At 36.9% G+C, this 16,802-nt stretch overlaps 1 long non-coding RNA gene across 1 annotated transcript in view; it reads left to right on the top strand.

Annotated features, from left to right (window-relative positions):
- Positions 1–16,802, top strand: part of LOC113485344 — a 40,991-nt gene that overhangs the window by 9,379 nt on the left and 14,810 nt on the right. The gene's annotated exons all lie outside the window — the stretch shown is intronic.

The following is a 16,802-nucleotide window of genomic DNA, read 5'->3' as shown; positions in this document are numbered from 1 at the left end:
GGGGGGGGGGGGGGGGGGGGCACAAGGGTAGAAAGTGGCTGGCTGCTGCTCCTCTTACCCCTTTCTCTCTGTTGCAGAGGCTCTCAAAATAAACAGAACATAATTATTTTAGGTACAATCAGTTGGCACTCCAGCAATTAATAAATGACAAATCCAAATGTCTGTGAGAGGAAAAGCTATTACTGCACAATCAATTCAATAAATTCCTCAGATTTAATGGCAATCCAGAATGCTCAGTCACTCACCTAAAAAGCAAGGGCTCTCAACCTCAAGGAGTTTCCTTGCAGCATCCCAACCCAAGGGGAGTGTCCTTGACCGCAGCCGTGCTGCTCCAGAGGGGACTGGCTCAAAGTGCTCCCCCAGGGGACTCCATTTATACCCTACTGCATCTGCTCTGAGGTCAATATCACCAGCTCCCATTGGCCAAGGCTCCCACTTACTGTAAAAAACTGAGAACAAGGATGCAAAAAAAGAATGAGCAGCCACTATGTCTGAGCAGCCAGGAGGCCCCATCTTTGTTGGGGTGGGTGCGCCTGCCACGCTTGCTTTGAGTTTGCATTGAACTTGCACTGAAGTGGACTTCACTGGTTTTCACATATGCCCAACTAGTTCTCTTCTGTACATGTGGGACAGTATGTAATATTTCTAGATGGTAACAACCTATTAATGCATCCCACTATCTACTTTAATAATTGTGTCCAAGGATTCAGCTAAAGGAAAAAAATGATTTAGCACTTTCATTTGTGCTGTGAATATGATCCATCTTTCCTCTCTGTCCAGGGCTTTTATTGCAATCATCAGTTCACACAGACTATTTGCAAATTTCAAATGATGATATTTTGTGATTCTTTCTTTGCTTTGTCTTGATGTATATTTAGGCAGGAAACATATGTCATCAACTGTGAATACAGCTTTTACAAATAGATGACTGTTTTACTGTGCGCTGTGGTGCAGAGATATCTTAAAGTTACAGATGTTTTATGGTTTGTAGGTCCTACTTCTTCAAAGTTGGTGCTTTGTGAAAGCACAGAGAATTAACCTTTACCCATATCTCTTCCTTTCTTTCTGGCTGTAGTGTAAACTGGTTGTAATCTTTATATAAAATGCCTTGATGTGGGAATTTCATTTTTTATGTATATCAAAAAATCAAAGCAAGACTTCCATTCACCTCTTCCTCTCCCTTCCACTTCCCTCTTTTTTAAACACAATTGATGTGTTAGACTTCTGTTATGGAAAAATTAAGGTGATCAGCTGAAACATCATTACATCAGATGAAGATCTTACTGTTTCTGGAGTGTTTGTTTTCACTTTAACACAGATGTGACATGTTACATTTCTTCACATGGAAATTTCTTCTTCACATCAATAAGCCTGAATCACCATTGCATGTGTCCAGTGGTGACATGGTAGATTGCTACAAGGGACATGTTTCTCATTCCAGTCGAGTCAATGAAAGTCAAAACCAGACACTGCATGTTAACTACCACTGGGTTTGTTTGTTTGTTTCCATTCAGAGATAGCTTATTTAGAATTAGTGGTCTTTTCTGAAAACATTACTTGCCATGCTGCCTAGCTTCACCTGGTCTTATGTAACTTACATAACCAAAGAAGGGGTCTACTCACATATAAATGTTGTACTACTTACTTTATTATTATTTCTTAGCAATCAAGGAAATTTTACATGTTTCTCTGTGTTGTTTTTTAGCTTTTTATGATGCACTAGAATTACAATTTTAATAGGCAAAAAAATACATTATTTTGGGGTTGAATAACTTACCATTATTTTAAGTAGAGTTTAGATGTTGTGAAATAAATAATTTTGGAATACTCCTAAAATTATTGTACTTAATTTATTGAGAAAATAACAAATATTTGATGCTCTGATTTTGTTAGTTTCTTAAATAATTTTAAAGCTGACAAGCAATCTATTAGTTATATTGTGCAGGATTTGTACCTAAAATGTCAGTTGCAATAAATAGGTTTTGGTTTGCCCATTTCTTTTATGAGGAGAAATATAGTAGTCTTCTGAGGTTCTTTCATTTTTTTAGCTGTGTTTTTTTGCTATCTATAAGTAACCTGGAGAAATTCCACCATTTACATGCTCAATTTAAAAAAAAAAAAGTTTAAAAACCCCCCAACATGTAAAGTTAGCTGTCTTCTAGTCTTGGTCACAGGCTACTTGTGGGTATAAGAACATTCTGTATATAATAAAACACCTGTAAAGGACCAGTAGCTATTCAAAATGACTCTGCTTGGAATAAGCCAACAGAAAGGTCACGCTTTAAATAATAAATATTCATGTAATTAGGTTATATGCAGCCACACAGAATACAATAGCACCAATTACCATAAGTGATTGGAGTGTTTTCATCAAATTCAGTGATGAATGAGAGATGAAGAATATTGCCATGCAGAATGAGTCCTTTGAGTACCTCATGGTAGTTGTGAAGAGTGGCTGTTCAAACTGTTGGGATCATTTCAATCTATTTGCCAAAATCTTGCTTTTCTCTTGTCTTTTGTACAGTGCAGTACTCCTTAGCAAAGCATGGGTAAAGTTGCTTCCATTCAGCAGCTTTATACATACTTTTGGTATTGAAAAAGATATCTGTACATAGCACAATACAATAGAGCACTAGTCTGCTTTTAGTTTTCATTGTAGGAACAAGTCAAATAAATTAGTCACAACTTTTCCCTATGTACACAGTGGCACCTATATTTGTTCCCTTTCTTCTTTTTTTGTGAAGGTTAAGGCATTAGTGCTAGTATCTTGCCTAAGTTCCATTTTAAATTATTACTTTCTGCTCCTTAAATTCCTGCTGAAATTTCAGCAGGATTCAGCACTCATCTTCATCTCTAGTCCTAGACCATTGTGTGATATGTAACGATGCACAGCAACATCTGTCCGAAAGATCTCCGATTTGTAGTGGTGCTGATTTCTAATATATAGGTTACAAAATGCAACATTATTATTCACCACATGTATTCATTTATCTTACACTGCATTACAGCAGTTTAAGCTGCAAGCTTAGCTCTGCAGGCAAGATGCGGTGCAGGGAGATGGACAGTCCCGTGGGGCTCTCCCTACATTTACATTGTCTGAGGAAAAGCCTGATGTTCAGCACTTGGAGTGACAGGAAGTTTTGCCTAAAACAGATAATTTGCTTATCAGCGCAAGTATTTTATAGAAGAAAAAATCCTGAGCAAGGGGATTTGGTAGACATGTTCAAACATGCCTAAAAATACAGCAGAAATTAAATACTTTGCATAAATATACAGCTGTTCCTTTTAAGATGAAAAGAGAAGTGTTCTATCCAAGGCAGTCTGCTGCAAGTGAACATTACTGCAGGAGTTACTACATTATTGCCTATGTTATGGCTATGTAAAACTCTGCACTAATGTGTAAAAGAACACCTGAGAATCTGGGACCTATATTTTATTATCCCTCTTGGCACCCATTTTCTAGGCAGTAATGCTGCATTACAAGAAGCTGCATGTGAGGCATGTTAGTTACCTGTGCAGTCAGGAATCAAACTAAGGGCAGAAGGAATCAGACCCTCAGCCCTGCACTGCATGTACTGCATATATTCTGTCATCTAGGAGCAGCCTAACTGTAACAGTGGAAGGGTGTTTACAGTGCTCTAACAGGTAAAAAATCTGCCAGAATCAGGAGGGCACAAAGGAAGTTTGCAATACAGTCTTTCAAACTCATCATGACTGCCATCTCCTACTTTGCTCACAAGACACAAGAGGGCCGTGATCCAAGCAGCAAAGTGAAGTAATAGGTAACAGGATTGCAAAGGAGTTTTTTAACAGACCAGGCAATGACTAAGCACCCAGGCCTGCTGAGGCAGACTTGCCAGCATTGCAGGGAGTGGGGGTGTCAAATGGGTCACCTCTGAAAGGTTTGGAGAAGCTATGTGACTGACTGCGATTGCCTTCAGCATATATGGCGTTTTTAAAAGCCATGAAAAAATTATGTTTGGCTATATTGGACATAAATAAATGAAATTTAAAAAGTTTCTCATCAGAGGCAATGAAAAATGTTAAATGAGGGAGAAATTTTTCATATCCACCTATCTAGAGGCAGTAATACCTTTCTTGTTCTAAAGTGTGGGAATATGAAGAAATGCTAGTTTCTGATTCAAGGTGAGAGACTTGACTTGGATGAAATCTTGAGCTATTTTTATAGAGAAATTTCCATCTGTAACAGTGTTGATTTCTAATTAGAAGCAGATCATAGCTTCTTTCATTGTTTTCTGCTCTCAGAAGTATGAATGAATTTAAAATCTCCAGTGGTTATTTCTTCTCATCTAATGCTTGTTTCTTAAAAGCAAAGCAGAATTAGAAACCATGCGATACATCAGCATACATATTTAATTCAAAGGCTACTTGCTCCTGCTTGGCTAAAACTAATAGAGCACAGAATATACTACGAAAAGAAGTCTTTCTGTATTGTTCTCATGCTGAATTTTCATCAAGATTTCATTAAAAATTCCATTAGAATACCTCTGTCTTATCCTCAGTAACTGCAACAATGGCTGTTCTTCCAGGGCCCAGAATGTCTGGTGCTTGCTAAGGAGATCAGATTCAACCTCCTAAGAAAGACAGTTTACCAGGATGTGTTTACTCTTTTTTCTCTGTCTTTCTTGAATAACTTGATTGGCTAGTTTTGTTGTATTTTAGCTTGTTTTAACTAAATTTGTATTTTGTTAACAGTTATATGTATAATTACTATTTTTTAGATTATTTCAGAATGAAGAAACTGAGGTTTTTTGGTAGGGAATTTGATTTTAGGATGGAAACCTAACCATCAATTGTTCTTTAATTATTTTTGTGCCTGTGGAATCCAGTTCATAGAGACAGGGATAAGACTGAGTGTTCAAGAATGTTTCTTATATGTCAACCTTTACAGTACTATGAAGAATTAGAAAACCCAGCAGGATCTGTGCAGTGAGAGTACCATAAAATTGGCTAGATGATGATGAAAAATCATAAATAATAAAGATGAATATATAGAGCATTTCCATCTCTACAACAGTTATGTAATAAATGTCTTTGTAAACCTGGACAAAAGTAGATGTGTTTAAGAACTGAAAATATGGCATGGTTAAGATCTCCAGTTCATCACTTCTGTTTTACGGGATCTCAAGGTTCAGGTCTTTAACTGGAGAACTGAGAATAAGTTTGGGCCTGTAGTCCAACAGCTAAAAACATGCCTGATTTTAAGAGCTAAGTGCTAGGCTTTTTTGAAGCTATATTCTCCATACTAGTTTACAGATTGGGCAGCTGTATCTAACTCATCTCATTTTTCTTCCAGACTGTCACGATGTCTCCATATATAACAACAGTTTAAAATTTACCCAGGTAGATGAAAGAAGTGGATAAGTAAACATGAATTTGAGTTGTTAAGAAAGGAAAGTGTTGTTGAACATAAGATGATGTCAGATGTAAAGAAGAGGTTATTTGTCTATGAATAATGAAAACTTTCAGCACTATTTCAGAATATGTAAATTAGCTATTTGTGGACATATCCTTATGAACATCTCTTTCAAAAGGAATTAAATAATGATCATGTCCCATTTTAATGCAGTGTCTGTTTTTGAAAGAAAACATCAAGAATGCAAACAGATTTACACAGACGAAAAAATATTTTAAATCTGCTACAAGAAGAGAAAATAGTTGTTTCCTATATCTTCAAAGGAGAAGCTTTTTAAAGACATCTTTTTACTTTCATATTCTTAATTTGGCCTTTCTAGTCACTAGCAACTGTACCAGCCACTATTAGCAATTTGTGACTGCCATTGTCTACTCAGTCTAAAACCTTTGCCTATATTAGAAAAATAAGATAATGTGTCCTATCTCTCCAAACCCACTTCTATCTGAATTTTTTGTCTGTCAGTCAGATTGGGGTCATTCAAAGCCTAATTCACGTGGCCAGTAATTTTATTTTGTAATAAACAGAAGGAGAAACTTGCATAAGAGGAATGGAATATCACTCAGTGAGTCCATGAGAGGACTGAAATATCATTTACCTGATTCCTGAGGGATTTAATCAGAAAAGTCTCTCTGACATGCTTCCATTTGCTTGCTTGTCTATATCTAGGAACATGTAGACACCCTTCCCAGCAAGTCAGGTCTAACCATTGGAGGACTCGGAAGAGAGTGAACAGAATTCTTGTTAATGGACAACCCTCACATCATTAATGTCATCTTCTGCTCGCAGCAGCTGAATGAAAATCTCTTTTCTCTCCTTCCTCTGTTGTATATTAACTTAACTGATTACTCACTTGTGATTGTATCACTTTTCTGAAGACTTGGACACTGAACATATATGTCTAAAGTGTTTTTTGAATGAAAGGTCTTGCTAGGAAAAAAAGTCTGGAGACAAGTAATGTCAAAAGCATCTTGATTTTCCTGGGCTGGGTATAAGGCTTATATTTTGGGAGAGACTGATTATTTAACATGATCTGGAGAGAGATGTTTAGCTCAGACATGGGACACCAGGTAATAACAGAAATAATTAAAGGATATTCTCTTGTAGGTTTTCAGTTACCCGGCCTTTATGAATGTCTGTTTAAATAGATCTGTATTTTGTTGAGTACTGTTACAGCTTCTGCTTCCTGATAATGGTGGTATGCTAATAAAAGAAGTGTTGTGGAGGAAGGAAAGGTAGTGGGGAACATACTCTTCATCATGTAAGTAATTTTTACTGTGTGTAGCGGTTAAAACTGCTTTAGTCCAGAAGGTAAAAAGAAGCAAAAAAAAACCCAAACCTTTAAACTTGCCATCGTAGCTTCAAAGGGCACATGAGAAAGAAGCCTCCTCCTACTTAATGTAAAAGTTCTAAAACCAATTCTTGGAGTTTTGAACTCTCTGAGCTGTGACGAAGCCAAAACTCAATGCTTTTAGTGCAGAAGATGTAAACAAAATAGAGGAGATATTAATATCCTGTGACTAGAATGCTAAGTGGGTTATGTTTTTGGCATGTTTAGATATGGCAGACGTTTAAGAAATAAGCACTGCCAAGGTCTAATTATTGCAAAATAATTACAGCTGTTGAAGTTGAAACTCAGGAAGTGTGAAGTGCATTCAAGAAGTGCAGTTCCCTGGAGATGTGATTAGCTCACAATCATCACCCTTATAGTTCTGCTTGGAGTTTTTTCATGTAAGAAAAGAAGACAGGATTGACAGATAACCACTGGTTATATCTGTGCTGCAAATTGTCACAAGCTGATTCACATGAGTAGAAAACTGACCAATCAGTCAAGAATAGGGTCTTGTTGAACAGAAAATTATAGAGAAATATTAGCTGCTTACCTGGAAAATGTGATACCGTACTCTGCAGTGCTGTATACAGAAATGTACATTGGTGATTGTGTTCACTCCTTGTCTCAAAACAGAAGAGTATGACTTGTTATGCAAGCCTCTGTTTCTGCCTGTGTGAACTTGATGCTGACCTCTGCCACTTCGTGCATAATACTCTGGTGTAGATGCTTGTTATCCCTGTGTACTGGAGTTTGTAAGCACTCACCCTAGTTGGGGGTTTTTTGTGGTTTATTTCTTGTTGTTTTGAAGCTGCAGTCTTTTAGCACACAGTAAAAGTATGTTTAGGGTGGGGGCAGAACAGAATTATGCTGCTCAACCTGTCAGACTTGTGCTCTTCAAACTGTTAGAGTGACAGGAGGTTTGTGAGCTGAAGGCTGCCTGCCATGGGACAGTGTGGGGCGCTGGTAGCACAATTGAAATACTCACCATAAAGCCTTTGTATGCTGCTAAGAAGTTACCCCAGCACAGTTATTAAGCATGGGCAGAGTCTTACCCTAAATCTTTTACCTAGAGGGAGGAGACATTTGCAGTGAAACAAATAACTAGTATTCCTTCTGAGAGGAGAAAAAAGAATCAACAGGGGATTTCAGAGAGGGGAGCGGAGTTCCAGTTTGGGTCACTGCACTGGGAGCTCCATGAATTCCTTTTAAGTAGGTGTGATTTAATGTGAATTTAGAAAGCTTGAGGAAAACACTTCTCTTCCTGAAGTGAGACTAACTGGTGGCTGAGTTGCAAGACAAGCTGTGGGAGAGGAGTGGGTCCATGTTCATTAGACAAAAATAACGAGGAATGTGTCAGGAAAGGATAATGATCTCCTTATCTGTATTATAGTTCTCAGCTTTTCAAGATGTTTTCTATTGGCTAAGCAAGAAAATCTATCAGCCTTCAAAGCTTATTAGAAAAAAAACGTTCAGGGATTTTTTACTTGCTGCATAGTACTAATATGTTTTAGAACTGTTAAATATGCTAATTTTTAGTTACATTGAGGCTCCTGGAGTAGCCTATACTTACTAAAATTTACATAGGAGCAAGACGGTAAATAAATACTTGTGCAATTCAATAGACCTTATGAATAAAGTGACTCAGAATTAAATTCTACCCTAAGCTTTCTGTTGTGAGTGAATATTAGTGCAAAGCATACCATGAATCTCCGTGTACTCAGAGTCAAAACCTTTGCTACGATCTGCTAGATGCATGAAGTGAGATTATGTATGCACTTCATTAAATTTTGAAAGATAAATTATACACTCTGTGTGTGTGTGTGTGTGTGTTGTGTGTGTGTGTGTGTGTGTGTGTGTGTGTGTGTGTGAACGGGTTTGAATTTTTCCATATAAACCCATGGTATGGTAAGCCTCTCCTCACATACACCTTCTGTACCTCACCTCTGTTCTGAATAGTTAGAAGCACAAAGCCTGGTAGTAAGGGGCATCTCTGGTGATTTAGCTGAATACAAAAAGGAAAACACAAGGGTTTGTGTTAAGACCAATAGTTGAATCAAAGTTGACTGGTCTTTTAGCTATGTCTGAAGTCAAGAATAAGACTAGTCTATGGAAATGCCAGTTTGCTAACTCAAGTTCAGACCTTTTTTGAGTCTACAGAAACAGCATCTTACTCTGTGTTCAGAAAATAATTCGGTATATAACTTTCTGTGAACATCCACTGTAATCTAGGCATTACCCGTCTAAGAGGGTCACTTTAGACTGTCTGAACTCAATAAAAGATGTATTAAACAAATTATAAATTGTAGTCTGAATACATTGGGGAAAACTGGACTAGCAATCTTTTTTCTGTATTTTTTCCTTGTTTTATTAGGTGACAAAGGTCTGAACCCAGCAACTGCAGGAATGTTTCACTTGTATTGGCAGCATTATTTTTTGCATGACAGAGGTTACTATCTTCTCTAGGGACTGGTTTTCATGAGAAGCTGTGTTTGCGATGCAGAAGATTCATGTTAGAGATCAAGACTCCTAGCCTTCTATCTGTGACTCTGAAAGGAAACAAGGACTGGAAAAGGCTTCATGAATCAATGTCACATTGCCATTGCTGTTTCATCAACTTCAGATCAAACTTTACAATAGTTAGTGTTTGTCTTGACTGCTTGGAAAAAACAACTCAGGAATATCATTGTCCTGATGGCTAGAAACTTTCTCCTAATTTCCAGTCTCAGAGAATTAAGTTTATATGCATTTCTTCATCTACCTACTTTAACCTTTAACTTAAATGATTCTTTTAAATCCCTGGTGTTTACCCTGAGGTGTATTTATAGAGAACAGTCCTATCCTCTGATGAGCTTTTCCAAGTTTCTTCTAATATAATAGTCTCTTCATTCCTCTGACAGTAACTTTTTTCCTATGCATGTTTCAGTCTCACTTAACTTTTTAAAAAATATGAATAACCAGAGCTGTACTGAGCATTCCAGATATTTTGTCAAAGATTAATGTTTTCCAGTCTCTCCTGGAAATGCCTGACTTGATTCTCTCTAGCTTCTGCTTTAGTTTTTTGCACTTGCACAGCATTGGTGGCTCATTCCCTGGCTGGTGACTAATACGCCTGGGTTTCTTTTCTCTGTGGCATCTGCAGTGGATGAGCTCATAGCTTTTAGCAAAATTTTCTGTTATTAGTCCTCTAGTGAGCTGAAAGATATCCAGAACTGAATGTATAAAAGTTACCTCTGTCATATTAGTGACCTAGATAATGTTCCTAATTTGGCTTGTAGCAACTTTGTAGAACTTCTGAGTTACTTTATTTGTAAATCTGGTGGAAAGAGAGGGATTATAGTTGTCTGCTTTCTTAGCTAGGGATGAAGTTAGTAAATCGCATGGTAAAGGAGTAAACCAAGAACTCAGAATCTTCCGAGGTGCAGCATATTTTACAAGAATTACACAAGAAAGAAGTGTCACACTCCCATATGCATGATAATTTGTATGAGGTGTGGGGCTTGTAAGAAATGTAGAGGTGCTAGAAGAGAGGAATTGAAGGTCTATGAGGCTTCCCACAGAGGTGGCCAGTTTGACTACCTCTTACAAACAAGTCTCTGTGCATCTTCTAAGCGTCAAGGAAATTTTAGAGTTTTAATTACCACAGTTCATGAAGGTTTGTGATTGAGGACAAAATATTTTTCATTTTGTGTCTATCTTCCAATGAAACATATGAAGATAAATAGAGATATTAGCCTCTGGGTACAGCCCTCTGTTGTTTGTTACAGTACCCTTTGAACTTAAGTAGAAAGGAAGAAAAGCTGAACTGATGAATATTAATGAGTTTGGCCTATGCTCCTCTTGAATACTGGGAGACACAGCCACTGGAGTAGAAAAAAAGCGGCAGCTGGTAGGCAGGAAAAATTTATAAAGGCAATGAAAAAGTGAGATCGATGAAAACGTCCTTCTATATTTGTCAGGTTTTCAGGGGTGTATCAGCAGGCACTTACCATACCAACATCACTTTCAGCTGGGGCATCAGTGCAAATTCAGTCATGTTTCTACAAACTTCACCTAAGGCTTTTGAGAACTTTCTATTAGCTGAGAATTCCCTGTGCTGTGCTGCACTAATGACCGTATCTGCCCTATAACTTATGAACACAAGGGACAACAATGATTGAGCACTGCTTATTTAACTGACTATTGGTAGCTACCTTAATTCTCCAGGACATTATATCCTGCTACTTGGCTGGCATTTGTTCAGTGCTGTATATTTAAAAGACCTTCAGGTTATAATTTTAACAATAAAGTACACAGCTGGGGTGAGCAGGGGCATGGTGGCAAATGATTGGCAACCAGAGTAAGATTCAAGTGTTTGTTGGTTTATCTGTTTTTTATTAAAATATTCAATGTCAGACCCATTTTATTGTTTTCAAAGAGTAACAGAGTATCTGAAGTCTCTAAGTTCTATAGGGAAGAAGATGTAGGAGACGAAGGGCAGGTATTTTCAAACACTGAACCTGGCAAAGCTGTTGCAAATGATACTGTAATGTCTGATGTAAATGACAGGAAGTAGAAACATTTTGAAGGGTTATTGATTTTTAATTCTCAAGCTCATAACTTTGTTAAAACTAAGATACAAGGACTTTCTTGAACAGGGTATATGCAGTTTTCATGCAAATCTGAAATGTTATATGTGGCTTTCCAATGATGAAACTACGTAACTGTGCTATTATTGACGTCTCCTGTCTATACAGAAATAAAGAAACAGCCTATTCATTTTCTCTTAAGAATATGAAGAATAGGCAGAAAGTTTTGTGACTAAGGAATTCTAACAATATTAAAATGCCATTAAAATTTGATTGAGTAAATATCTCAAAAAGCTTTATCTACCATAGAGTTGTGATTGCGTTCTTTGTCTTTGGTCTACTGACACTTCTTCTTCACCTTGTCATTAACTACCCTCATCCCTATTCCTTCCATTGTTTTTACAGCCAATTTAAAATTTCAGTTCATAGATTTGAGAGACAGATGACTGCCCCTAATTTTTGTTCTGTGTTCTCAGACATTTTTCAAATGAATGCACAGAGACATGCCTCACAAACATTGCACAATTTTGGAATAAGAATCACTTTAGACCATCTCATTTTTTCTCATTCTTCCTCTCTTTGTTTTTTTTTTTTTTCTTTCACTATTTATAAACTCACTGATACCTAGAACAATGAAGGAAGCTGTTTAATCAAGGCAGTGAACAGTGCACCTGCATATAGAACTCCAGGACAGTTATTTTTGTTAGACAGAAAATATTTACTGGGAATCGAAGCACTCATTAATAGATCTTGTGTTATTCAACAGCATTGCACAGCAGATGACAGCTTTAGAATCTGAGTTTCCATGTGAAAGACTATATTAGATAGAAACTTGCAAAGTTTTCTAGGAGAACTGGTACAAAGAGTGCGTGGAAGCAGTTTTCTCTTTCCTATCGCTGTTTACTTTTATCCAACTGGGTCCTCCCAGGATCCACCTCAGAAACCTTGAGGGTGTAGTAAAAGTAGTGGGGTAGACTGAAAGCACAGTATGAAGTAAATCTTAATGTATGGTGCCACACTAAAATGCTGAATTGTTATAGGAGCCAAAGAGACTGTTAAGACACAGAAGGCAAAGCAAAATGAACAAAGTATTTATATCACAGTGAATGTAAATAAAAATCCCAAATATTTAAAGGCTGCTTACTAAGTCGTTCCTTTAAATAAAAAAGGAATAAACAGGAGAAAAGGATCATAAAGAAATTATTGAGAGAATAGGAGGACATTTTAGATGATTGCAACAGGAAAATAAAGGGAGATAAGTTAATGGAATAAAAGTAATTATTTAATTTGTAAAATATACAGTTCCAGGAAGTTAGTGAAAAGAAATCAGGACATGTAAGCCAGAAGGAGAAAATAATAGGTAAGGAAGTCTGTAGAAAGGACGGGTCACGGTGGGATTTAATTACTTTAATATTGATTAGGTAACTGGTTAAATAAGTATTTTGGAGGGAGTATGTGTTTCAAAACAGGAAAGATATATTAGTAATCAATATAGTGTGGAAAAAGTAGAACTTATGGCTTGATTCTTCATGGATGTTAAGGGTCTGTGATACACATCCAGTGCAGTGAGATGTGAAAACGCAGAATGCCTTTGAAATCCATGTGTGTATGTGACACTTGAAAAACAGCCCCAGGGAAGTTCCAGTTTGCAGTTTATAAAACAAGGAGGGGAACATAAGTACACTTGTAGATAAAGACAGAGAACAGAAAAAAAAAAAAAGTAAATGTTTTTGCAGTACAATCGCATCATTGGTTTGTATTGTCCATTTATTGGAGACAGTAGTACTTATTACTGAATGTGTGTATTACTGTATACTGTATGTATACATAAAACACAGAGTATGACCTGTATTTAGCTTGGACAACTTCTGCTCCCTTTTCAAACCCAAACAAGAACTTTATGCCTAATAAGTTCTTTAATTATTCCAAAGCTACTCACTGGCCTAACGAAAGAATTCTGCTTTTACTCTAGATTATTTAATATGTTTATCTGTTTACAAGTTTTTATGTATATATAATTATATTTATTTCTTACTATTTTTTTCTGGATTCACTGTCCTAATTTTCCTAAGTGATATTTCTTGATACAAGCCACTTGCTGGATTCTCCAGAAGCTTCCAATAGGAATAGTTAGTGATAATCCCTCTTCCTCACATCACAAAGTAGATGTTACTATCAGGTGGTTTTGTTGTCCCACTTGGAACCTATTTCCAGCTTCTGACACTGAGGTGGAAGGGGTTCCCTAAATCCTTCATTACAAGTTTCCTAAAGCAGCCATTTGTTTCAGTACCTTTAATTACTTACAAGTACCTTTAGAAGTGTGTCATGTAATAGGAATTTTTATTTTAAATATATGATACTTTAGAAACTATTAAGACACTATTAATAACAGAGCAACTTGCAGTTCGATTTCTTTCAATGAGATTAAATGTGAATTGTGTAAAATAAAGTTTTAAAAGGCAGTGAAATTAATCAATTCCTACATTTTAATAGTCATTAGAGAGTATTATTTAATATATTTTTAAGAGAATAGTGTGAAATCTTATGTGCTACTTAGGAGATTATAGGAAGCAGCATAAAGATCTGGATTGGAAAGAGTTATCACTGGTGATTTGGGGGGGGATGAAAGTTTACTTTTTAAGTGCTGATAGCTGGTACTCAGTGATGGATATGAAGATGGGAACAAATTATTTCTTGAATATAGTAACTGTCTTGTCATCAGAATGAATTTTTCTTCTGTGGTACCCCTCGAGGCTTATAATTGTCTGTCACCTTGAGCTTCAAGTTATGGTTTTTTGTCTGCCTTTAAACAGAGGTTCTTAAGCTTGACCCAAATCAAGCTGAGTAGGTCTCCCTTTTAGATTTGAATCTCTTCTATTTTGAGTTGGTGTCATGATACACAGGTTATACAGACAACTGACATTGCTTTTTAACCAGAAAACATCAAGGATGAAAACTTTGCTAAAGCCACCACAACTCTCTGACCTGTTTTTTTCTTAAGTGGAATGAACTCATTCTTGTCCTAATCCAATCTTCAGTGTCACTAGATCTATCCACACCCTGGCGAACTTCTAAGTGGCACCATACCTTGTATCCAGCAGGACGCTACTTCGCTTACAACTTTTTGCAGGCGTTCTGGAAACATTTTCCCTTGTTTCTGCAATGTAGCCATCCCTCACACAAGTGAAGTTGCTGTTAAAAGTATAAAGTTTGAGAATAATCTTTCTATCGGTTTACTTTGTTCAAGGTTAGCACAGTTAAATGCTAGTTGCAACAAAGTGCATCAACACAACCTTTCTCCAGCTCTCTTTAATTGGCTTTCAGCATTTTACATTTAAAATAGCAACTCAAACTGGTATCCGCTGAGCTTGGTTTATATGGTTATTTTGAAATTGAACAACAGGCATGGGAGTGTGGGTTTGGGAACACCCAAACAACAGAATTGTTCATTTTTTTGCTGAGTTCAGAACAATACCTTGGACAAGTTCTTGGCAGTATCAGTGGGTTTTTCCCTCTTATGTGTGAAAGATGGTGAAATATCCAACACGAGTAGTTAGGGAAGTCCAATTCTTTTAGAGCTGTGGGACAGAAGCTAGTTTTGGACAGCCTCCAACAGACCACTCTCGGGAGTCACAGAAGTAAGTCTTGAAACTGAGAGTTATGGTAATCAGCCACAGTCTATCAAGTAATACTTGAAGAGTTGCTCAAGAAAATCCTTCATACAAAATGGTCTTTTGGTTAGTAACTGAAAGGATAATTTCTCTGTGTTTAATTAGGTCAAATACAGGTATTACTTAGGAATAATGCTAAGTATTCATTTATTTTCTTTTCTAATTTTAATTATAGCATGTGCAGAAGCTTAAAATAAAAAGGTTCACCTGATGAATGCTTTGTTTTCCCTTTCTCTGCTTTCAGTTCATAAGAACAGAGAAAATCAGTAGACACTTCTAATGACTTGGGTCAGGTTCTCATCTTCAGCAAAACCTCCTATCTCCAGTGAAATCAATAGACTTATGTGAGTTTACCCTGAGAATCCTGTATTAAAACGTATCCTCAAAATCAGATTTTTTTCCTTTAAAATAAAAAATTATGGTGGAGGATATAGTTCTTGTCTTCTGAATTTTTGTTCATACAGGATTTTAGGGCTTTTTGTGTTTCTTCCTTTGGAACAAAGCCATATTGCAAAATCCTTTCTGAAACTGAACAGCTTTTGGGTTTAGAGTTTTGAGTCTTATCACATACTCACATATTAGAGTAAGTCTAGTAAATTTAACTTTGACTCTTGTTTTGGATCAAAAGCAAGCTTCACCTCTTAGTGAGGAACACATTGGCAGGCATGCATTATGAACCAGAGGTGCTCTATGATGTTGCTTGTTATTTTTGATGTGCCATGGCTCTGGTCTCCTATTTGGCCCTCATCTCCCTCTCGCTTCTCACAACCTGTGCTGGATACTCTGGGGGAGAACAACAATTCATGGAGTCCTGGCTTCCTCCTGGTGTGGGAGCAGAACTACAAAGTGCCCTCTAGGCTCTGCCACCATTGTGTCTGAGTTTACCAGATGAGAAGTTGCAGCAGCCTAAATATTAGGTTGAAGCCATTAGTAAAATTAGCCTGATGAGGCTAGGGGTACAGCAGGTGATTTTATCTCCCTGCAGTGTTCTGGAAGAACTGAGTCAAATGTCCAGGGCCTAATTCTCATTTGTCCAAAGGCCATATTGCCTAATTGTAAAGGGATGATGATATTTTTTCAGATAAAAGATTATTTTACAGTTTTTTGCATGTCCTGAGAAATTATCTCCAATTCTTTTACCTTAATTTTTCTTTGGCTCTTTACTCTCAGTAATAATGTCTTCCTCAAAACTCAGGCGTGTCTGCTGTTTATGTGGGGTCATAGTCGGGAAATGGCATCGTCCAGTCACTCTGCTCTCTCCTTTGAAAGAACTTTCCTTCTTAAAATAAGAATTCAGAAGACCCGTAACACAAAAACAGTTCTTCAAGGTTATTTTCCTTTGGTGTTTTAATGATCGTGCCATCTTCCGTTGCTTTTCTTAGTTCAATACTTTGCTGGAATGTTTGTTGATCTTACTGACAGTTTCAGTGTAACACATCGTCAAACTTGTTCCGATAAGATTTTGCTTTAAGTTTCTCCAAGTGCTATCTACTAGATCTCTCTTGCCTCTTCACTTGTGTTATCTTTCCTTTATTAATGGATTTTTGCAAAGTTTGGGGGAAGTTCATGTTTGCTGCTGCTTGTTTCTTTTCCACATACTTCCATGTATCTTTCTTTATCTTGGTTTCTCTGACTAGAAGGCACCTCTATATTTGTTAAGGCATTTGTTGATTCTGTCACTAAGACTGGACTTTGACATTTTAATGTTACTTTCTTGTAGTGAATCTTTGTCTAATAGCAGCTGAACAGTCTCTTTTATTGTCTTTTAAAGTTTGTGTTGTTGGGGGTTTTTTTGTTTG

Source organism: Athene cunicularia (genome assembly GCF_003259725.1).
Source record: "Athene cunicularia isolate RWA chromosome 13 unlocalized genomic scaffold, athCun1 chr13_part1, whole genome shotgun sequence".
Classification (NCBI taxonomy): Eukaryota; Metazoa; Chordata; class Aves; order Strigiformes; family Strigidae; genus Athene; species Athene cunicularia.
The sequence above is the reverse complement of the archived record's forward strand: the minus strand, read 5'-3'. Positions and strand labels throughout refer to the sequence as shown.